This window comes from Accipiter gentilis, chromosome 7 (genome assembly GCF_929443795.1).
Source record: "Accipiter gentilis chromosome 7, bAccGen1.1, whole genome shotgun sequence".
Taxonomy (NCBI): Eukaryota; Metazoa; Chordata; class Aves; order Accipitriformes; family Accipitridae; genus Astur; species Astur gentilis.
This window is the reverse complement of record NC_064886.1, coordinates 17,452,939-17,477,091: the sequence shown is the minus strand read 5'-3', so window position 1 is coordinate 17,477,091 and position 24,153 is coordinate 17,452,939. Positions and strand designations below refer to the sequence as shown.

Sequence of the window (24,153 nt, the reverse complement as noted above, 5' to 3'; positions counted from 1 at the left end):
TTTGCCACAATAATCTCCATTTCCTTGTTTGGAAAAATCTTTCTGCCTATCCCATGCTGACATCAATAGGAGATCTAGAAGTATGGGAGAGAGCAACATTACATCAGAACCAAGATCCATCATGCATATCTGAAAAAATAATTTATCCTTATGTGATGGCCAAGTCATTTCTCTTAAAGGGAAATCAGCTTGACTGCTATCTTAAAAATGCACAACAACTTTAGAAATAAAGCACTGGTTGGTGCCCACGAGATTTGAATTCTTATCTCATCCTGACCTCAATTTTCCATCTAATTAAGGTCTAATTCTGATTAATTTGGCAGCTAGCTGCCATTTGTTCCTGTGTAAATATCCCTTGTGTGCTTCTGGGTCTCAATTTTGCTCTCTCTAGAAAGGATACTAACAAGCTTATAGGGGGCTGTGTGGTCTGGCACAATATTTATAAAATGGCAGAGTTTGTTGTTTTTAAGGTGTTATAAAATTGCCCTACATTTTATATCTGTAACAGGTTGATGGCTAATTGGGATGTCATAGCTGTGATCATACTATATAGTACTTACCTGTAGAATGTAATAGTGCAATGAAAGTTGAATTACTTTGCTATAGGACATGGGCCACCAATTCCTGAGCAAAGAAGTTGCTTCAGTTTTGAAGATATTGGTCAAGAGAACAGTAACAATTTGAAGTTGGACACATAAACACACAACACAGCCTTGTTTCTTACAGTGTTAAAACTTCAGTTAATTATTTTGGATAGGTTCTTTTTGTGATTCTTAAGTATGTTAGAACCAGAAATGCTAACGTGACATTTAGAGTTTACCTTGCACTCTTCAACATGTAATGCATGCTGGTTTATATTAGTCAGGTTCAGGTGAGCTAGCCTGGTACTTAGCAGGCTAATGACAAGTCCTAGAAACTACCAGCTACAAGGTAGGGCAATAATTACTGTAGATTAATAGTACTATTGTATCCCTCTCTAGGGGCACTATCAATTCAAATTCTTTTCCTGCTTCATAGGTATTTATGGGGATGGAACCAAAGTGTTGTACACTGAAAGCAAAACAGAGTGGATTGTATTCATCCACAGTGCTTTGCATGATCCTGTCTGCGATAGGATGGATGAAGTAAAGAATGTCCAAGAAAAGTCCGTAAACAGCAACACTTTTCATATGTTTTATTGGTCTGTACATGTTGATGTTTATATTCATCTGAGAGCAGCAATGACAACCAGAATGTAGCTCAGTAATGCCAGTTTTTTATCTTTTCACCTTCTATTTACTTAGGCTTTGTACAGTAAGACTCTTTGGTTATAGCAAATCATCTGAAATACTTGTTTTTAAAACTTTTTCTTTTTTCATCTCTTGACCCTCTCAGAAGATGTAATCAAGGTGGCATAAAATATATATTTCTTTTTTTCAGTGTTACAATACTGTACCATGAACAGTTCCACCATGCAGCGAATGTCTGCCATTTTATGTATTTACTGAAACACAATGAAAAGTCACACTCTCTCTGACTTTTCAAGATTGAAAGGAAGACATCCAGATGCACTCCATGTAGGTGAGTAGCAATAATGTAAGATTGAAAAGCTTTTCTTAGTCATGGAGATTACTTCATTTTCAGCCATTGTTTGGGACTAATGACACATAACTACCACTTTTATTAGACTTGTGACATTTTGTGATGTGACACAAGCTGAAGTTACTTTCTGTGTTTCTTATGGATGATTTCCTCCAAACTTATAGATAGTTATTAGTAACATAGTGAAGTAACACACTGCAGTTTTCAGACATTGATAAAATTATCGTATACCATCAAACAAGCTCTTTTACTGGTTTTGTGGTATATTAAACAGATTTTCCAAAATTCTATTTAATATAAAATTGGTTTATGTTGAATTTTTTTCTCTCATGAAATAAGACAAAATGAGGGATTGAAACCAAATGCTCTGTTTGGTTTACCAGTTAAATTCTTCCAGTCTGAACCATCAGAAATCCATGTAACCCACAATCCACATGGGTTTTGTTTTTTAAAAGTCAGTATTTCTGTGGTAAGATTAATGGGTGCAATTACACTGTGTCTGTCACCTTCCCCTATCTTTCTTAAGGTCTTCACACCTGCTTCCTAACATGGGCTGTTCAGGAGAAAAAGAGTAACTGCTGGACTGTCTTCATTCTCTATTAATGTGACTCTAACCAAATCAGAACACACTTTCCTTTAGTAAAATAAATGCTATATTGATCTTCCATGTTTCCGCTTCCTTACCTCATTTCTACCATTCAATACAATCTATATAGGTATTTCACAAAAATTATAGATTTTTTGATGGGGCTTTAACCTCCCAAATTACCCGTGATAGTTTTTGGTCACTCACAGAACAAAAATTCTTACAATTAATCTGTCAGAGCTCGAGGCTTCCAATGTGAGAGATCTGGTTTTCTCTGTTGTTCATGCATAGATTTCTTATATGTCAGTGGTGTTGCATGTGAACTCAAATTATCCTGACCTACAATACTTGTTCTGTTTCAAGGTTCTGGATTTCTAAAACATTGTTTAACTCCTGTGTGCTTTTGGGTTTTTTTGGTGTGTGTCGTTGTTATCGCCCCCCCGCCCCAGTTTTGTTAGGAAAAGAAAACCTCTCCCGAGTCATATTTTAAAACTACTGCTAAGCTCTTAAAGCTGCTTCTGCTCCTATGTCACAAAGCATTATTGAAAAGATACTCATTTTTACCACCTACAATTGCTCAGATGGAGAACTTAAAGAATTCTTTTCCACTCCCATGTTGAAACTATACCAGCAGCATTCTTATTCCTAGAAGTGAGCTACAATGATCTTCCTGCTATGTGGAGGTTGGGCTTTTTATGAGAACAATTGAACTTATAATTTAATATTAATAACATTAACAAAATAATAATAATAATAATAGTAATAGTGATGACAGTGTGATTACTGTTACTTGATTAATAATTTGCATTTGCAACTTCTAATCAGGGATCTCAAGCATTTCATAAATCTTAATGAAAATGATATTATACAATATCCCTGAGAGAACAGTAAGTATTATCATCCCTGTTTCACAAAAATGGGAGCTGAGGTTCAAAGTCATAGTCACACAGTCTGTGGCAGAACCAGAAATAGAAATAGAAATAGTCTCCTGGCTCCCAGTCCTGTTTCTTCTTCAGTCACCCTAAATAGTTTCTAGCGTAGTTTTGTAAGACATTTATCACATGATTTTCAGAAATCTTGTCCTCTTTGTTAAGGAAAACTGAAAAAAAAAAATTAAAAATTAAGAAGTGATTAAAAAAGGAAACTACCTAATTTTTGAATGAGGTTGCTAGAATGATTCTATCTGCTTCATGTGCAATGCCATCCAAGTTTCATGAGTTAATCCTGACCCTAAATACACCTAAAATAGATATCTTTGCCTCCAGCTAATCAACAGGCTTACTAAGATTGCCTAAATAATTTATGTATAACCAACTAGTGGAAACTAGATCTTCTGTGATTTCCCTAGATACATATTCTGCATGTATCATGTATATCCTTGTCTATTTCTGATATTCATTTGAAATTCAGTTGGGACATTTCAGAACATTTTTGTACTCCAGCTGTATAGCTCTAAGAAAAAGCCAGCTGGAGACATAATACAGTATCTCTGAACTGGGCAAAATAAGGTTTTAAATCCAAGTGGATAGTAGATGAAGATTCTGCATTTTCTGTTAATGAACAGTGGATTAGAATTAAAGAAACCCTCAGTTCTCACTCTAACACTGGCCCATGTGGATAAGCATTTTATCTCTCTGTGCCCTATTTGTACAATAAAAATAATGGCATTTAGCAACAACATTCAAAGACAATATAGTGATATGCAGACAGATAAAGATGAGGTATGAGAGGATGATAAAATAAAATGAAAAACGAAATAATCTGATTTTCTTGTTTATAGCACAGAAAATGTGAAAAACATGCAATACCAAGTTGTGCTTTTTGGACACAATTGTGTAATGTTCTCTTCAATGGACTAGTGAAATGAAGCTTGGATTAAAATTCACTCCACTATGGAGAAAACAGATTTTATTTTCCAGTGTTTGCAAACAGAAAGCAAAAGCATTAGCAGACATTGTCCTACCTTGTTCTGACTGCAAATTCAAGAATCTGTTTCATATCTGTAGCTGAAATGGAAGGTACAGGTACAAACTGTCTATCTGTAGTTCATAACTTTAATCCAGAATTCATAACTGGAAAATATATTCTGTCTCTTTTGGATAGCAAATGCTAAAAGACAATTCTTGCTCACGTCTGCTCCACTGTGCCAGGAATGCTTTGGACTGTTTACTGTACATGTTGAGACTAGCTGCAAAATTAGACACAGGTTGTAGCTTCAATCAGCCATGCAGGAGGTGGAGGAGGAGCACCAGGTATTCCAGGAATAATTTAGGTGTGGCAGCCAGAAATTTTGCAGCAGTCACTGAAAGAATACAGCAAGCATTGTTGCTACCCCACATTGGCTTGGCTCTGCTGTACTGGTTGGTGCTGCCTTTGTCTGGGGAGTTTATGGCAGCACTGAAGTAGAAAAATGCTTGTGTAGCTCTTTACACCTGTGCAAAACGAGTATGAAGCACCATCATTCCAAATCATATCATTTTACATGCACCTCTACCTCCCCATGCTATTGTTATCAATCCAATAGTGACCATCTATTCTCACTGTTAGTAATGTCACTATGTTCCTCGAATTTCTGTCTTTGCATATTCCATCTCTGCACAGTTGAAATTCCTTCAGGCCTGAGCCTCGGGGCAGTATGTTGAGTTCATGTACCATTCCCAAATGTGAACTTGATTACCTTGCACATACAAGAGTTTTCACATTTCAAATGTCACAGAAAAGACCAAGAAGAAAGATGAATGAAAATCTCATTGAGAATGGTAAAGACATGAATTGTTTCTGGCCTGTATTCATGTAGCACCTGTTTATGACAACTGTAGGAAGGGATAAGCAGATTTGCTAATTCATATTTGCTGTGCAGAACTCCATACTGCTCTGCAAAGCTGGAAGATCTCCACTGCTTAGACAGACCTTTAAAGGCAAGTACCACTTTTTTCAAAATGTCCACACTTACCGAGCCATGGTGATCTGGTAGGTATTCTGTCAAAGCCTGTGGATGCTCATCATCTATAAGAAAACTTGCAGCATTCAATATTCTTGTACATTGAGACAAGTTTAGGGTGGTTCTACACTGTGATACCTGTTAAGGCCTCAAATTTTAAAACTGGGCATTTTATAGCCATTTTGTGCTGAATATGATGTGCTGGAGCCATTAACAACTTCTATTGCTTCGATGTTTCTTCATTCTTTACAGACATCTTGACTGATAGGAAAGAGAAAGACCTGTATCTTTCCATATGACTAGGGATGTATGCAACTCACCTCAACTGTTACTAAATGCTATGTCCAACTTTTTGATTAAATCCCTTATCTCCTATACATTTACAATTTTGGCTTGAAAAGCAGTGGTCGCCACCTGAAACCATGACTTTCCAGTTAATCCTTTTGTTTGATCCTGGCTTACATATATAAGATTGTAATTTGTTATGGTTCTGTACATTTTAATTCCTTCTGAATCATCCAGAAAAGAGGCCTGAAGACCATTGTAAACTGAAGCAGTACCAGTAGTTTACTTTTTAGCTGTTTTGGCTCAAAGAACAATCAATTCAATTATTCTGATTAGGAAAGAGGCTCAGTTAAATTTATTCTTACTTCAGTTTGGTGAGAGGATATTCTTCCTTTCCTATGATGAAATAAAAAGCAGACATTGAAGGTGTCTTTTTTATGAAGGGAGTATACAAATCTTGGGCTATAAATTCACCATGACAGTAAAAGATGTATCAGATTTTTTGATGGGTTGGCTTTGTGCCAGTCAGTAATGTTTACGCTAGAACATGTTGCCTACATGAACCTTTTTTACTTGATGCTGCTAGAATCTTTATGTGTCTGTCCTCTCATAAGCTGAATAAATGTCATACAGTACATTCTGTCCCATTTGTCACAAGTGCTATTGTGTGTCTACCCTGGATCCATACTGAATTAGTATTGATGAGAGATCCCAGGTACTTTATACAAAGAGAGTATCAAGGAGGATGTATAGAAAATACAGATATAGAAACAAAGCTCAAGTGCTCACTTTTGGAAGTAGCTGCATTAAAACAGCCTGCTGAAACATGTTTTGGAAGGTCATTTTCTTATTTCAGAGAAGTTTGGGAGGGGTTTGACATTTTTATTAGTAATTGTTTATTCTTTGAGGTGTAAACCAGCTGTTGTGGCTTTCATGGGACTAAATATGTAAGTACCTGAGATAAAACTTCTAAGTAATATCCTTTGAGAAAATTCTAGAAAAAGCTGTACTATACATAGAAATGCCACAATCTCAGATCCTCCCAGGCCAAAAAGTAAATGATACCTAACTGGCAAGATAGGAATCTCCCTTTTCTGAAGGCATAAAGTTTCCACTTTTAGCTCTGGAGGTTCATGGCCTTCCACCTGCCACTGGGCCAGAATGATGACCATTTGTTGGCTTGCGGGGCAGTGTCATTTCAGAAAGAAATTCCACTTGAAATGGAGAAAGTGAACATTTTTGTGAGGTATATATCCAGTTACTTACATGACAGCTGTTTGAAGAAAGAAGCCAAGCACTTACAAGGATGATTTTAAATAGGCAGAAATTCTCAACAAACCATTCAGCTTTCTTTTAACTGGATTCATACAGAAGCAGCAAAAAATTAATTGAGGCCAAAATACATGTCATACTGAGTTTGCATTAGCTGGAGGGTTTGGAAATAATTAAGAGCAAAACTGTTAATACTCCATTTAAATAGCTGCTGCCTGTCTGTCCAGTATGAAAGCCCAATCTGTTGTATTCAATCAGCTTTCAGCTGCTACTTGCCAGCAGCCTAATTCCCCAGTCTTGTCTCTGTGCTGTGCTTGTGCATTCCACTACCTGCTAAGTTAAACCCTGCTGTCCTGCTTCTGCATGGAGATTTCTAGTGCTATTCAAACTATCTGCACTGGTTCAGAATATAGTCCCCAAACCTGGAGGCTGTGTGAGTATCCATACAAACATGCCTGGTTTCAGTGGAGCACCACATGGGTGAAAAGGGGAGTCAGCAGCTGTGTAGCTTATCTCACAGGATTAGGACTGGCTTGCTTCATACCATTCTCTATGCATTTATGCAGTTTTGACAAGCTGTTGATCTGCAACATTTCCACCTTAGGTCCTCTTTTTTTAAGTGATGCAACTGACAATGCAGAGTAAGTTGCTCATCCAAACTGCTATTAACCATTGTCACACTTCAGGTGATTGATAGCATATCTCAGTTTTCCTAAATTTCTGCATTTGTGTTCAATACATTGGCTAATCGTTTATATTGCAAAAGGATTCAAAAATCAATAACTGAACTCCTTATGTGCTTAGCTTGTGCTAGGTTCTGTGCAAATTGTGAATGAACACTACAGGGAATTCTCTGCTTAGGTCTGACAGTTACAAAGCTATATGGGTAGCATTAGAAATACATTGCGATGAAAGGTATTTTCAGGTTAAGAGGCATTCTAAGCCTCAAACCTGTACCACCAGTTCGTTGCTGAGAAATCTATATTAAAAATGGCAAAGTTCATTGCACAGGCATTTGGAAGGAACTAGAGAGTAGTTCATTGACCTTTGCAGATTAAGTAATGCATATTGTCATAAGGAAGTGATATTTGAGTAACAAACAGCAAATGTACACAATTATCTTTCATTAACCTCTCAATGGAGGAAATCAGGATTTCCTGATCCTAACATGTTTAGTGTTCTTGGCATCTTGAATATATGATTTCTGTGGTCTGTGGACACATTAGTTCTCTAAGCATGTCAGAGGATGCTTAGTGCATTGCCTGCCTTTTTGTTGTTGTTGTTCTGAAAGCATGCATATGCAGGAAAGAAGAAAGGAGGAAGAAGGCTAAGGAATGGATGTGCGCATGGAATACTGAAGGCTCTGTGCTTTGCTCTCAGGTTTAACTGAAGCCTCAATGCCTGACTGTGTGCCTCAGTTTTCACTGAATTAAATGGGACTGAAGTGTTTGCGTAATACACAGAGAAACTTACTTCCACTTAAAGGGCTTTGAGGTAATGAACAGTAACAGAGCAACAAAAAGCAGTTTCGCTGCTTTTGCAGAACATTTATATTACTGAAAGAGGACATCAATGAAAATGAACTATGTGTATAATTCAAAATTTGAATGCAATAAAAGTTAAATATGTTCTTTTTTCTTTTGTAATTTATTAGCTCAAAGGATTTTTTGAAAATTTATGGGAAAAATTTATAGGAACCTTTTTTTTTTTCTTTCTTCTGGAGAATGAAATAATCTGTTCAAGTGCAAATGATTATGTTACATTCTTACGTGATTTGCAAGAAGATGAATTAGTGGGTCTCCTTCTCCAGCCTTTCTTCCACTTTTCTAATTCTACATAGAGATTATTTTCAGATTCACTGTGTTGGCCTTTATGTGGCTTGTTGCACACCAAAATAAATTTGCCACGCTCTTGCTAAAGCAGTGTTTTTAAAGGTACTTCTTTTATTTAGAAATTCTTGGTACAGCATTATATATTTTTGAGAAATTACGTTAGTGAAATAGAAAAATTTTCTGTTCATCAGTCTTAATGTTTGAGCTCATAATTGTGTGGCAGATGAAGGGAAAAAAAAAAAAAAGGAGCAATCCAGAGCCCCTGGACAAGAGAATCACTTTACTTCAGGACACTGAGATAATTTATCTGGGTGGCTTAGGAAAAAGTGCTAGATAAGACTGAAATTTGGAGAGGCTGAGCACGCCCAGGCTCAGCCTTTGGATTATCAAGAAGCGAATAAATCCTGCAACGAGCATCTGAATATGTTAATGCTGTAGATTCTAGCATGGAAACAGGAAACTGTATTTATGAAGCAAAAATTTATCAGAGATTAATTCAGTTCTATATATAATATATACATTTTACATATACAAAATCTTTGCCAAAATATGAATAATTTGCAAGCACACTGAAGTTAGAAAATGCCAGAATAAAGGTTGCCTTTCCATGTATATGCCCTAAAGTAATCTTTAATTACATGATTCCTGGCTTCTTTTTCTAAGCCTGAAATTTTCTAATTTCAGTGCATGCTTGATTTTGCAGTCTTAATACTTTCTCTTTTAAATAAAGACTTTTGGGATGTACTTCCCCAAGTTTTCAAAAAAAGCATTTGAAAACAATGATGTTCCATCCTACTAACATCCAGATGGGTCATCATCAGATTGTAACCTTTATCTGTCATCCTAGGAGACTCCTGAGTGGCTATAACTGATGTTGGTGTGATGTTGAAGCCTAAGCAATGATGCCGTGTCTGTCATGTGACATAAAGCTATAGGTGTCAGACAAGAGGACTGTAAGGTAAGGGAGCACCTGAACAGAGTTTTAAATAAAGTACTTATTATTGCTCTCTCTCATCCTTTTCTATTCATTAGTACTCCATATTGTGCAACTGTTAACAACCTTGCTTAGACAGCGGTCACCTAAACTTCATCGATCTGATTCTGTATTGCCTTGTTCTATATGCATGGTCATTTCTACTTATGCAAAATGAATGTAAAATGTTGATTTCTGATTTGCTAACATTTTAAAACTACTTTGCACTCAGTTTATGCAGCTGTGAATGGTAGCACATAACACTACAGCATGCAAACCCAGGGCCCATATGCTGAGGAGGGTTACACTTTAAACTGATTTTTTCACCATGGTTGTAAGTCAGAGTAGTCTCCTCAACAGCACAGAAGTTGGATCCAGTGTGCTAAATCATTGTGCCTTGTCTACTTCTTTCTATTGTGGATTGAAGAGTTTTGATCAATAGTGGCAGCATGCAAAGCCTTAGAAAAATTGTTAATTTCCTAAAATCTATTTCCATGCTTAGGCATCCAGTCTTTTGTATTGATAACTGAGAGGGTAATATTTCAAATCCCTCTCTGTGCACAATGGAATGCTCCAAAACTAGTATTCACCTCTGCTGCACTGAAAAGGCTGTGCAGTTCCAAATTCTAAATTGTCACAGAAGATAAGCTTTCAGGACTCGGGAACCCGACTCTAATGAGATAACTTAGAGGTAGAAAAAGATCCTACCTGTGAAGATGCAGACGGGGTGTGAGAGGGTTAAATACTTCCTGTATGTTACTTTTTAGTTGGTTAATTTAAGCCAGGACTATGCACCTGGTGCTGAAACTGCAAACTGAAATTTCTCTAAGATCTGGAAACAGCAACAGGCTGGCTTCCATAAATAATACTGGAAGTTAAACAATGATTTCACAAGGTCCAGGACATAGTATAAATAAGAAAGCATAAAAATCCAGGAAATCCTTAGTTAACAAATATTTTGTTTTAAACATTATATGCTTTTCTTGAGCTTTGAGAATCATCTTCACAGTAGACACTAAACTGAGGGTAGTAAAAAAAATTTTTTCTCTGACTTGAGCAAGATATTTTGACATACTGAGAGCACAGTCTGTTCTCAAGCTTTTCAGAGTTAACCCAAAAGCTCATAGACCTGGAGAAAGGTAAGAAACCAATCTCTATTAACAAGAGACCAAGCTTGTGTCAAAAAAATGCTGCATACTGACACCAACCTTTATGGTATTTGGCAACTGCAGGAGATTGGATTCGTGCAATATTTTGAATTGAACAATCCCAAAGGACGTTCTAGGCATGTTGGGCCAAATTCAGCCAGGAGATAACTGTGTCAATTTTACTGGATTTATACCCAGGGGAATTTGGTCCTTTTTGTTGTGGCCAAAATGCTATGATCAGTTTTAAATTGAGCAGCTGTACAAAAGTTGTGACTTCTGTTTTAAAATTATTTATTTTAAAAGTCATCCAGTTATTTCAGGTAAGCACAGGTACTACTTCAGATAATTGATTTTGCTGGTTTCATATTTGGCTTCTAGAGCAAACTGGGCTGCTGAAAAGTGAAAAGGAGAGAAATGGGAGCAATTTTGAGAAAGTTTTACTACTTATGGTGTACACTGATATTTGCTGTTTCTATGCCCTGATTATCCTCAGTCCACCCCACTCTAGATTCAGGACCTGTTTAGGTCACAAGTGTTCCCGTTCTGTCTAAAGCATCTTCTCTGTCTGGTATTTATTACATGGTCCAGTGAACTGAACGACCTGTGAGCAGGCCAAATGCCAGAGGAAAACATGCACAGGCTGGAGACAGCCAAAAAAGTACTGGACAGTCATTGAGAAGCCATGAGGGTTTTTGTCCTGTTCTGCTTTGTTTGTTTTTTCGTAGCTATGTTGTTTTTGAAAACCATAAACTCTAGTCTGGAAAATACATATTTTGGCTTTATAGAGGTTTCTATATTCTGTTCAGCCCACTCAGTAGTATACTAACTTTTGTCATATGATTTGTTTTTTCTTTTACCGTCTCCATGGGAAAAAAGTGTTGGAACTGTAGTCCTTGTTGTGTGCTGTTTAGGTTTATTATTTCTATGTTTGGATTACGTGCAAATGAGGAACTACGTATTGCTTTGGAGGGAAAGGTAGCCATCGGTTCCTGAGCAAGTTCAGGAAACCTGGTGCTTGTATCGAGCTCGTGTAAAAAGTGTGGCAGTGGGTAACTATTCTGTATCAAAGGGAAGGATTTTCCTTATCCTGCTTCAGAGCAGTAGGGAGGCATTTCAGCAGCCATTACAATAATTTCTGTATCTCGGGAGGCTCAGAGTTGCTGTAGCAACCTTTTGCTAGATAGGAATTTGGCTGGTGAAGCCCCACAGGAATCTGCTCCCACTCTCAACTAACCTCTCACATCACCGGTCTCAACTGCCAGGGAGAAACCCCAGCTGCGAATCAGACGGGGTGAGGGACCTCTTTCCACAGGTTCCTCACAAAACCTTCCCCTAATTACTGGGATCAGATGCTTTTGGGCAGTTTTCCCATAGCTTTGCTATGGGTACCGAGTTCTCTGCCTGAACCCAAATTGTAAAAATGGTCATAGTAAATTTTGTGCATACAAACAAGCCCTTATTCATGCACTTGCAGATACGAAAACTGAACATGCAAAAGCAGGGAGTGCAGTTTTAGAGACCAGTGTGGGAAGTTTGACTGGGAGGCAGCAGTAGTTCTGGTGACACAAAAGAAGTATTATAAAGTCACTGAGGGGATCAGGCAGATGGGAACAGACTTGAGTAGGAAGTAATACAGGCAAGGTCCCCAAAGCCTGTTACTTAGATTTGGATAAAAAATGAAGTGTGAAGTTGGTCAGAGCATGAGGGGATGCATCGCTGCTAAACCAGTTCCTTCAAAAGTGTGAAGTAGTTTCTAGAGTAATGAAAGACAGTTTTTTGGCCTTTCAAGCTGCCGTATGGTTAAGAATAATATTTGGAAGATATTAATTTATAGATAATATTTCCCAATGGTTATAGAGAAAAGACAGTTATTTTGGACTCTTGGCATTTATTTTGAATTATACAGGTGATTGGCATTGTCAAACCACAGGACCCTGTATGTAAAGCCTAGAAAACAATAAGTTATATGATAATTAAAACAAGACTTTGAGATAATACATAGTTCAACAAACAACTTAAGCTGCCCCACATCTGATACTTCTGCCAAAAGAAGAAGTTGTGATCACACCTTATACCTTGATACTGGTTTCCTCCCCTGTATCCTCCCTCATAGTAAGGGTACAGGCACTGGAAACTCATCCAGGAAGGAAAAAGTTGATTTTAACCAGGTAGATTCAGTGTTCAGCCCTACAAGAAATTTTACCAGTACAGCTGACAGACAGGTCAGTCACACTGTGAACTGAATGCTGAACGAGGCTGTCTGCACGTTTTTTCCCTGCATTACTTTTCAGGTGGACAGCTCAGTGGCGTGGCTTGCAACTCTGCTGCATGAGCACTGGTGCCAAGAGGACTGAGGGATGGCACAGCTGCACAGGGGCACGGACAGCAGGAGCAGGGAACCGAGTTCAGTGCCTTAAACCCAGTCTGAGAGTTCAGAACGCCAGCTATAGCGTCAGTCTTTGGAGGGTTCAGTTAAGCAAGCGTGCCCAGAGCTTATCTGACAGCTTGTCAGATAAGACCGGGTCTTCCTAGGACTGTGCACTGCCTTCTGTTGTAACTCTGCTGGAGGAGGACGAGGAGATGGCATGACTATCCTTTTCCTTTTATATATTGTTTAGTGATTATTGCTTTGGAATCAGGACATGTAGGGCCAGTTCCTTCCCTGGTTTCCAGTTCCTACTCCCAGATCTGCTTCTGTAATTCATAAATAGTTTGCTTAGACTAAGACATCAAACAGTCACAGAGCAGGTACCAAAATCAGTGGTAGTTTGAATTAATATTCCGAGCTGGAGAACTAGATGGGTGAGGAGCCAGCCTACACTCATTTTTGCCAGCTGTGTTGCAGGGCAGCTTCTTCTGGTAAGCAGACAGCTAGGGAACTTAAATTTAAAATTGTCCAACAAGGATCACCAAAGCTAACCTCGAAGCACTCTGAGGGTCTTTCTGTACTAGACGTGTACCAGCTTAACATAATGGGTTGTGAGTCTATGAGGTTAAACCAGGTCGAATCCTTAATGCTAATGCAAAATTTAACTCTTGCAGATATTATTTTAAGTTGTACAGACAGGTCACTAAATACAACTAACTGTGAAAAATATTGTTTAAATTATTTTGAATTGTGAGTGTAATGATTTTTGCTGGTTTCAGGCACAAGTAAAGCAGGGTGAATTCCAGAAAAAGGCAATCTCTGGGTTTGGGGTTTTTTTTAAACCAAAAAGCCTGAAGCACTCTTTAATTATGCAAGGAATAACACAATGTATAGTGTCTTAGGCTGCAGACAGATGTTAGGTCTCAGACAGAAAGTGGGCCCATGTATGGTTATAGGCAGCTAAATGTGTCACTGAGTGGCAGTAAGAAAGGCAAGTGGGCTTTGGAAAGCTGACTGATCTCTGTGCACCAGCAAAGTAATCAAAACTGAATAGGGACTGTGCCCTAGTTAGACTTATTCTAACTATTCAAAGCTGTGTGTCATTTCATGCAATTTGGGATACAGCCTGGGCTCTGTTTCGGGGGGGTGTGTGTGTGTATGTTTTTTACTGTATATTTTTAAAAAGAGCACCCAGTTCTGAGGAATCTATTCCCAGCTAAAGCATACAAGCTCTGGAAAGGTCAGAGAGAGGCATCTCTAGCTTTGGTAAATAAACAAATCTCTTCTCTGTGGCTGGGATGTTGTATTAATAGCAGTAGATTTGGTTTCGCATTGTGGAGCTCCTCCTGTTTCATTGCTATTGAAGATAAGAGAACACAAAATGTTCTGTCACCCTCCCTATGAGAAAACAAGCCAACAGGCAGAGACTATTATGTTTAAAGATATTACTGAGGCAAAGACTTGGAGAATGCAAACACTCAGGTTTGTATTGAGTAACTACTGGATACCATAGCTGGCACACCAGTAACTTGACATTATTTAATGTCTTCCATGAAAGAGTTTGCAAGACAAAATCACTACAGTAGAAATAACCTAACAATAAGTGTTGAGCCTTAAGCAGATAGAGGTTGATTTTTCCCTTTTGCATTTTTCTTAGTGATTCAGTTGCAGCAAAAAGTAACAGGTCTTTCCTGCTTCTTAACCTATTCACCAGTCTGCTACAATCTGTTTTACTTCCGTTTGTAACCTGCAGTTATTCAGACCTTCATTACAGGATACTAGGATTGGAAAAGTTTCTCCAAACAGTTCCTGAAAGGAAAAGATTTCTTGTGAAATTGTAAAGCCCTCTAACTTGGCAGTAAGCATGTGTAAAATAAATTAACCAAGCTGTACCCTAGAGCTTCTCTACACAAGTTACCTGGGAATAATTAATTCTAAAATTCCACATGCGGAATATTTTACCCTGGAATATGTACTCCTTAGTGGAAGGCAGATTTAGCCTATGTTAGCTAGTGGATAAGAAGCATGATGGGAAGAAATGAAGAATTTATCCTTAGCTAGGTAACATATATGACGCATACAATTGGTTTTACAACACTAGGCACCTATTACATTAGCTAATACATGCTTAAGACATACCTGTTGTCCTTAGTGGCACCTTTTCTCCAAATCGGGCATCAGTCCAAAAAGGAGATAGTCTTCTCTTCTGCATATAAGCATCTTCTGTTGGAGAGCAGATTGCTAGATATAAGTAAAAATAAACATGAGCCAAATCAGATAATTCTCCTCGGAACAATTATTTTCCTTGCCCTTGAAATGTCATCAGCTACAGATTTATTTCTTTCCCTGATGCTCAGGTAGAGAATCTGTTCAGAGGGGAGTTCTTCCTGCATGTAGAAGGCATTTTGTAAAACTACACCTCTACATAGTATACATAAACAAACCAAATGACTCAACAGAAAGAAGAGTTACATGCAGTGAGATGTTTTCCTCTGGGAATATTTTTACTGAAGGAAAATAAAAATATTGGCAGAAGACAAAGACACTGAAATCACCAAAATTGTGCTCTCCCCAGTCCGAGTCTGACCGGTCTGGAACTTAATTTTTGGATAAGGTGCCTGATCTGGCCCTAAGGTAGCAGTCCACCTTTCTATCTGTAGTGGGAAAAAGACAGTCTCGGCTGAGATTAAGATGCTGCTTACATGTAAGTGTTTGTAAGTGAATATCACTTCCAGCTGCTATACTCATTGCATTTTACAAAAAAAGGATTAATTATTTCTTCTATATCAGTACCTATGCAAGTTCCTCTAAAAACTTCATAAGAAATTCTGGGCAGAGACAATGGACTTATTTGACAGCTACCCGTGACTCTTTAAGATGATTATAAATGTTCAGAGAAAGTAACAGTCTCTGTAGTTAGGAATTAAAAAAAAATGGTAATTGTTCCATATTGTAGCTTCCTTACCATTTGAGAACAACCCCAAATTTAATTCTGCCATCACAGGAATTTTGGCTGAGTTAAATGTGAGAAAAGATTTCAATTTTGAGCATGAAATTTCTTTTAACTGTGATTTCTTATACAACATATGCCATAGAAATGAGGAAAAAACCCCTGCAGTTAGTGTGAGGGCCTTCTGATCTTGTGGAAGGATCCTGTGTGCCTCAGGATGTTAGTGCTTGGAAGGATTTAATATAGATGTTTTTGGAAAGGAATGAGTTTTAGTTGTACCTGATACCAATAAGGTTTTCTTTTTCAAACAGATTTAATAGTCATCAGAGCTGTGCTGTGAATAACATATTCTAAAGAAAATTAAAATTTTTGCACGTAACATTCTAAATTTAATTACATCACAAGCTACTAAAATTGAAATATTTAATTTTACTTTAAGAGATATCATTGCAAAATTTCAAAGCCATATATAACACACTACATTTTATCTACTGACCACTGGAAAAGCTGCGCTAGAAACAGTGTACCAGTTTGGATTATTCCAAGAATATCATGATCTTAAAAGCCAATAGACATTAAACACCCAATACATGAGAATACTATGGAAATTAATTCTTTTATAACTTCAGTATTGCTCCAGGTTTTTTGCTTTCTAAAAATGGATTTGTGTAAAGAATGTCTTTGCAGCTGAACTTTTGTGTAGTGATTTTGGCAGATTGAACCTAATATTAAGAACTTAAATCTACTTGAACAGCACCTGAATTTTCCTGCAAGGTATAATAAAAGGCAGCAAGCAGACCCCCAATTATATAAGCGATAATGTAATTGCTGTTCTGCTTGACAAGGTCATAATCTGATTTCTGACTCTATATTAACAGCAACAAGTCAAGATACTTCCAAGAAGATGGATATCCAACATCATTATTTCAGTGTTCCATGTGTCTTTTAAAAATTTCTCTTTTCTTTCAAGAATGAAGTCTGTTCTCTGAGTTGCAGCTGAAGAATGAGGGCAGCTCAGGCCACCCCAAATCTCGGGAGAACAATAGTGTTAGCAGCTGATGATCTAATTATGGATTATTTGGGTCGGACTCTTTTCTCCTAGCTAGGTGTGACTTGATTGACTCAAAAGAGGTTAGTTCATTCAGTTCATAGGGGTTATAGCATGAGTGAATCATTCCCCTAATAACTGCCATCCTATTAATCATAAGGAGAGTCTAACATTTCCTATAAACAGACATTTTGATCTTGTAAGACATTTTTTATGCATATTTTAATGATATTGCATGAATTGCTGGCAGTTATGTATGTTATTATTACAGCTGTATTAGTTATGTATATTTTTAATAAAGCTTAGGATGAAAGCATTTACTCAGAAAAATACTGTTATGAATATTTCCTTTGCAATGTATCTCTCTCAATTTTGCAAAGGCATATATCCAAAACAGGCTGTTGTAGTGTGTAATCATTCATGCGCTCATACCTTAAGCTGACCATAAACAAGACACATGATGATGTAGGGTTTATTACATGTTTTAAATTTTCATTGCTTAAGAGATTGAAAAATATTGTCTACTTGAATTACATAATAACCCATAACTGGTCTCCAGTATTTTGGATTTTTCCACAGTTTCTTGCATAAGCATTTTTATAATCTCCCTATTGTTCTGTTTTACCTCATATTAGCTATCAGCCTTACAGAACATGTACAATGTGTCTGGGCATTAATGTAGCACTCAGTAAAACTCATGAAGTCCTGCCTTACAATGAGCAAGGCAGGTACATTAATGGGGTACACTAATTAGGACAGTCTATTTTCTCTTTGGTTGTTCCAAAATCCTGTTTAGGAGATCGGAAGGAATCTGTCCAAGACATTACATCAGGAAAGGGACTTAGGCTGATTTATACCATCATGTAGGCAGACAGATTTCCAGAACTTTATGTTCTAGTTTAACAGATGCATACGTTCTCTGAGGGGAGAACAATGAGTTTATGGAGGGAAAAGCATTCCCTGGAAAATCAAAAGCCAAGGCGGTCATTCTGCATCTTTGTATTTCATTTTTTGAGAATCACACAAAGGAGAGGAGCAAAGCTAATCAGAAGTCATGAGTATTAATTTCCTGCCTTCCAACACTGATTGCCTAGTAAGCATTTCTTAAATGAGAAAATATTTCTGTCTTGTTTTTTGTTATTTAACTTTGTGATTGCTCAACATCCCGTGAGGGGAGTAGGTTTTGATGAAGGGGAAATCTCGCCTTTGCTTATGAGCTTTTTAATAAAACAGTTGTTATTTTTCTAATTTGTCTTCAGACTGTCTTGAGCTGATCCCTGAAGCACATCGAGGACAGTAGGAACTGCAGACACAGGTGCAGTTCTGCAAAACATTTTCTTTGACGGCGAAGGCAGTTGAGGATGCTCCGGGCCCTTGTTCTCTGTGTCCCTGCCCACTTGCTGCCAGCTCCTTGCCTGCTGCTCTCTACCCCTTTGGTTGTGCTTTTACAATTATTTGTGGCTATGAACTGAGTAACTGAGTTAATAATCATCTTTCACCAAGAGACTGTGGTAAGCTTGACCGTACAGCCCCACAAAGAGTTGTGTCAGCACAACCGAAAAAAACATTTTCACAGTAATTGCGAGCAGGTTTAGACTATGGTACTACAGAGCAGGCCAGTCTCACTTCTTCTCTCAGGCTACCAGTTGGTTTTTTCCTAACTATTCAGTGGCGTGTGTCACTGTGCGCTAGTGTAATCCATCAATGAATACACTAACATAGAATTTTTTAAGTCATCTGGGACAGGATTCTTTTGAATGCAAAGCTGCTGTCTTTCATAGGCTTTCTCTCCAGGCAGTCTGGGTTTTCTTTACAGCCGTTTTGCTCCACAGGCACTATAAGGGGGAGTGAGTGTGCTCTGCCCGTGACTTAGCTTCTTGCGTGTTCTTTAACTAGCCCACTCATCTTAGTGTAGACCCTTCTAGATTGTTGACGGCACTTAAAATAATAATTTATTTTTAAAAAATTATGCAACAAGCATGAGCCTGTATACAGCGTCTTACACGTATCTTACACAGATACTGCATTTGTAGACCTGCTTGTCCACAATGTGTGGCTGCAGACAAGCCTTGAAAAAGGGGTTTCAGATGGGTCAGTTCTCCAAAACTCTTAACACACAGTCAGTCATACAAGCAGTTTGCTGATGAAGCACAAGGTGGTTACAACTGGAGGAACATGGGTGTAGGGACTGGTTTTTTTATCACTGGTGCAGCAATGGCTATGAAACAACAGTCCTATGCGAAAATAATTTTTGATGTAGAACATGTTTTCCGATGGCTCTGCTTTGGGCAGACTGGCTGGGATTACTGCTGGCTCTGGTCTAGTGGCAGGAGGTGTGTGCGTGTGTGGAGTGCACGTATGTGCAGCTTCTCTTTTGAAACAGTGTTTTATGAATTTTGGTTTACTGTCTGTGCCTTGTAAAGATAAATTGTACAGAATGCATTAGTATATACCAAGTAATGATTTCAGTTAAAAGCAGAGTTCTCACTACTATTTTACTGGAGGGATTTTGGTTTTGAAGGAGCTTTGGCTTAAGTTCCATACAGTCTATACAGCACCCTGCAATTAAGAAGCTCCATCTAATGTTTTTTGGCCTTCTTTTAGATTCCAGGTGCAAACTATTGCTGGATTTAATCTCCTGGAACCTACATCCTCATTGTATTCAGGGAGCAACCACAGTATGTGCAGTAAGAGGGCAGGCTTAATCCATGATTACTTACGCTGTGCTTTATCTCTAGCCAATAATCACCCCCAACTTAATTAGCTAACAATGTATTTAGGTATTCAATATTTATGCATCAGTGAAGCAATACATTGCAAACCACTCTATTTGTTGAACGCCTTTTTATAAAAACTGGATGTACCCACATGGATTGTTTCAAACAAAAATAAATTGCACCAGCACTATGTATTTGCAGGTAAAATTGGCTCTGATGCAGCTGCTGTATCAAAGACAAATTTCCCTTGTTATGAAACTCCAGGGTCCACGCCTTTCCATGGAGAATATAATACTGTAAGCATTGCTGAGCCTGCTGTGAAGAGTTCATCTGATTCTAATGAAACTACACAGTAACAGGCTGTACATCTTGTAAGTAAGGAGAACATTTCCATCAAAGCTATTTGAGTGGGTTGTATTTTTTTGTATTGACTAAACAACCTTTTTTTTGGTCCTTTTTTTTCAAAAAGTGTAAGTTTTCTTTTGAAAATTTTAACTTTGCATTAAAAAGCTGTGGATTATTTAAACATGATTTTTCAGTTTTTTTCAAGAATGAATATGAACATTTAAGGTTTTTTGTTCTCTTGAGACTGAAATTTTTCATGGGGAAAATGGTTTTACTCCCCTGTGCTTGTATATGCTCATATCAACAAAAGTTCAGTTTTTGTTTAAGGCCAAATTTATCAGACTGAACAGGAGTTATCATCATTGACCAGGCTATTTGTTAACTGAGGTTACCCTGGATTTGTTCTCACATATAAAAGAAAAATTTAGTGCTCCAGTGATAAATCTGCTGCCTTTCTATTTGAGGTCTAATTCTAACCAATTCCAGCATGCCAGTACACTGAGGAGTAGATCAAACAAGCAGAAGCAGCAGCTTTGACCACAGCTGCCTGGGGCAATAAACCAGAAGCACAAACTCTCTCGTCCCTTACCATGTTCTAAGCCAGCCAGTTTTTCTCTTGGAATGCTTTCACATTCATGCATCTTTACATTTTTTGAAGACGACATTGAATAATATTCAAAATCTATTAATTTCCTCTAGATGTTTAAGGGAAAAAAAAATAGAATTTCCTGTTATTTCTGTGCTAGGTTATATAATCAATGTGTTTCAGCTACAACACAAAGCAGACACTTGTAAAAAACTGAAAATGTACACAGAATAGGCACACAAATAAAAAGTTGCCCCAGAGTGCTGTATACTGGTTTATAACTGAGAGACCTCATCTTTGTTTGCATGCACGCACATGCACACACACAGTGGTTCTATTTAGGACTGCTTCTCCTGATATTTATCTTCTGGGGTTATAAAAAGATCTCAGGGTAAGAGGAAATCTCACGTTTAGTTTTGTTGACTCCATTAGCTCAATGAAGGTAGCTGTGATGCTTTTTACGTTTGACATTCCATGTTACAACTTAATTAAAAACTCCTTCAGGAATCGGCTTTACATTTGTCTGTATCATATTTGTTTACCTGTAGCTGTTATGACCTTTCCGTTACACATTTCAATGAATAATCTCATTGCAAATGTACAGACATTCTACTTCTGAATTACTTTTTGGGGAGTGGCAGGGGTCAGACGAGGATACTCGAAGCTAGGACACTGACTACTGCACTGGGAAATTCTGTGACATTTGCTTTATCATTCCTTTATGTTCAAATAAACCAAACCTCGGGCTAGGATGAGGTTTCAGGGGTCTGAACAACAATATAAATAGCAGCAACTTCTTTTATCTGGCTATATGGTCAACAGACTTTACTAAGAGTTGTTTGTAAATTATTTTGAGATTCTATGATGAAAGTTGTTATACCAGATAGTTTATTTTAATCTGTTTTGTCCACATGCTAATGTAGTGACGTTCACATACATATAGGTTCACAGGATCAGTTAAGAGTTGCTTCTTTTAAGCTGTCCACAACTACTTTACATGACAATGCCATAAAATCAGGGAACTGGATATTCTAAAGTTAGAATTTGAGCCATCGGTCATAGTAAGTGTAAAATAGAGCTACAAAAATATGTATTGACACTAAATGTGATCAAATGAATATAAACAATATACTCCCAAGTAGTACATTTACATCTGCATTTGCATATACTGGCAGGTCTAGATCTAGTTTCCATATTATACTTTGTATTTGATCATTAGGTAACACCAGACAACATTATTGTTGTAGAAATATTGTACAGGATAAATGACAAGAATACTGTACTCTGTCAACTCTGTTTGTATTCACAGCAGCGAAACTGCATTATCATTGCAACAAACTAATTCCATTTTGTTAGAGTGCAGTATGCCTATTAACAGAGTAACACAAATGAATTAAAATATATTGATTATATAGAAAATTAAGTGCAAACTATTTAAAACATCTTAAGTGATTAGATGTAATAAAATTTTACAGATACAATTGCACAGCTGGCAAACCAAAGTCAGAAGAAAACACTTAGATGTACCGAGAACCTGGCTCCTAACCTTGGCTTTTAAACTTGAAGCTTGACAAACAATATTTCTCCTGTGATCTGGACAGGTGGCAGTCCCATCATAGAGCATTCGCCAGCATTACCACTCTCCTCATTTAGACTTTACATCAAGTCTGTGTGAGCTCTGGCTTGAAATCAGATTCTTCGTGTCTATAAGCAAAGACAAAGGCTAACGCTTACTTATTAACACTAGTTCTAAAGAAGCAAAGGTATTACATAAAGGACCACTGTTCATTTAGATGATTACACAATATTTTTAAGGGACATGTGATACATCAGAGGACTATTTATATGTACAGTTGAAAGTAACTGTTGTTTACCTAAAATAATTCTTATCCTAAACAGATCAACACTTCGAAGAAGGTACAGAAAAACAGCTCTACAATAGCATAAAATAAAACTGTCTTATTTGTGGGTACGCAAAAGGATTAAAGAGTATAATTTTACTCTCTTAGACCAAATGAAGTCCTAAATTGGAAAAGCAGCTCCATCCAAGGTCGCCTCTGTTGTTTCCAAAAATATCTTGAAACAAACGCAAGAGGGGCACTTTGTTGGGTGTTATCTAGACATATATAGTTTCAATCAAATTCTTCAAGAAGTGTCAGAATAAAAGTCGAACATTTGTTTGACACTGCCAAGTCACTAGCAAGTGAATCCCTTCAAAGATTGAAAATAACTTTGATAACAGAATCAAGAATTATGGGATGTTTTCTTTACACTTAAAAAAAAAGCCACATTAATTTGGAATGGAATTGTAAACACTTTTTAGACATTTCGTAAAAGGATTGTATAATTCTTTCCGCTACACGGGGTGAAGTGTTACGAGGTTGTGTTAATGATCGCAGGAAAATATTTATAGTGCTTTTTCCAGTATATGAGTTCTCTCTTTCCCTCTCGTATTTTACGATCAACCTTCACTTCATTCAGTTAAATCAACAAGCAGAAAAGAACCTTCAGTGCATATAGATTTTAAAGTGATGCATTTCACATACAAATGGTTGAAGTACAGTGTAACAAAGAAGAAATACAAAAGGAATAGTAAGCACAACAGTAACAACTCACTATGAAGTATGCCACGCTCCACCTCTTAGAAGAATTTAGATTGCTTTCTAGTTATCAGCTGTGGGAGATATTTTCCTAAGGAGACTTAATTTTGAGATGATGTTGTCATTGCCCATGAAATAATAAATGCCCAATTTTCATTACTGTCTTCTGAACATTAACTAGATCTCTCACTGTTTCATGGCTCACTCATGCAGATACCTGAGCAGTCTAATCAGCCTACGTAAAATGAAAATGAAGTAGAGAAATCCTTTAGAACAAAAGATGCAACGTGAATGTAAAATATTAGTGGAACAGGTTGTCTGTGGGTGACTTCAATGTTCTGATAGAGTTCTGTTTTCTTTTTAATATGCTATAAAAATATGGCATGCTTTAAAGCACAGAATAAGGGAGATGGGTACAATGTTTTATAAATACTTAAAACAATATAAAGTTTTTGAATGCTGCAGTCCACAGAATGCAGTCTTGGAGCAAGGCATCATTTAAATAGCAGTTGACAGGCAATATGCATAATTTTCATGTGATTTTTGATTTTTAGATTTTCAGTTTTTAGAATCCCAAATTAATCACCCCTTTTGCTTTTGGTAATTCTGCACTAATGGCTCTGAGATTTCTGTGATAACTGAAAAGAAATGCTTAAACACTAATTTACTTGCCAGAAAATGCTGCAATAGTGTAAACCAAGCAAACTGCTGAATTCTTCACATTTTATAACCCTAGAAATTCAACTGCTATTTAAAAAGCAGTAATCCAGTAAAAGAAAAGCATTAAACCCCCACAAATTTTATTTTAATTGCAGAAAATCTCAATCAAGAATTTTGTGGAGTTTTCTTCAGTATGAACCAGTTGTAAAATTTATAAAGAAGAAATTGTGAAATTAATTCCTTCATTATTTCCCTTACATG

At 37.2% G+C, this 24,153-nt stretch overlaps 1 protein-coding gene across 1 annotated transcript in view; it reads right to left on the bottom strand.

Annotated features, from left to right (window-relative positions):
• Positions 1-1,159: 1,159 nt before the first annotated feature.
• The window catches only part of IFT81 (intraflagellar transport 81), a 71,289-nt gene continuing 48,295 nt past the window's right edge, over positions 1,160-24,153 (bottom strand). The window contains exons 20-23 of the mRNA XM_049805848.1: positions 22,179-22,336; positions 15,126-15,227; positions 5,121-5,173; positions 1,160-3,266 (exon numbers count right to left, since the gene is read on the bottom strand). The gene's annotated coding sequence lies outside the window, so the exon portion shown is untranslated. The remainder of the gene's footprint in view (positions 3,267-5,120; positions 5,174-15,125; positions 15,228-22,178; positions 22,337-24,153) is intronic.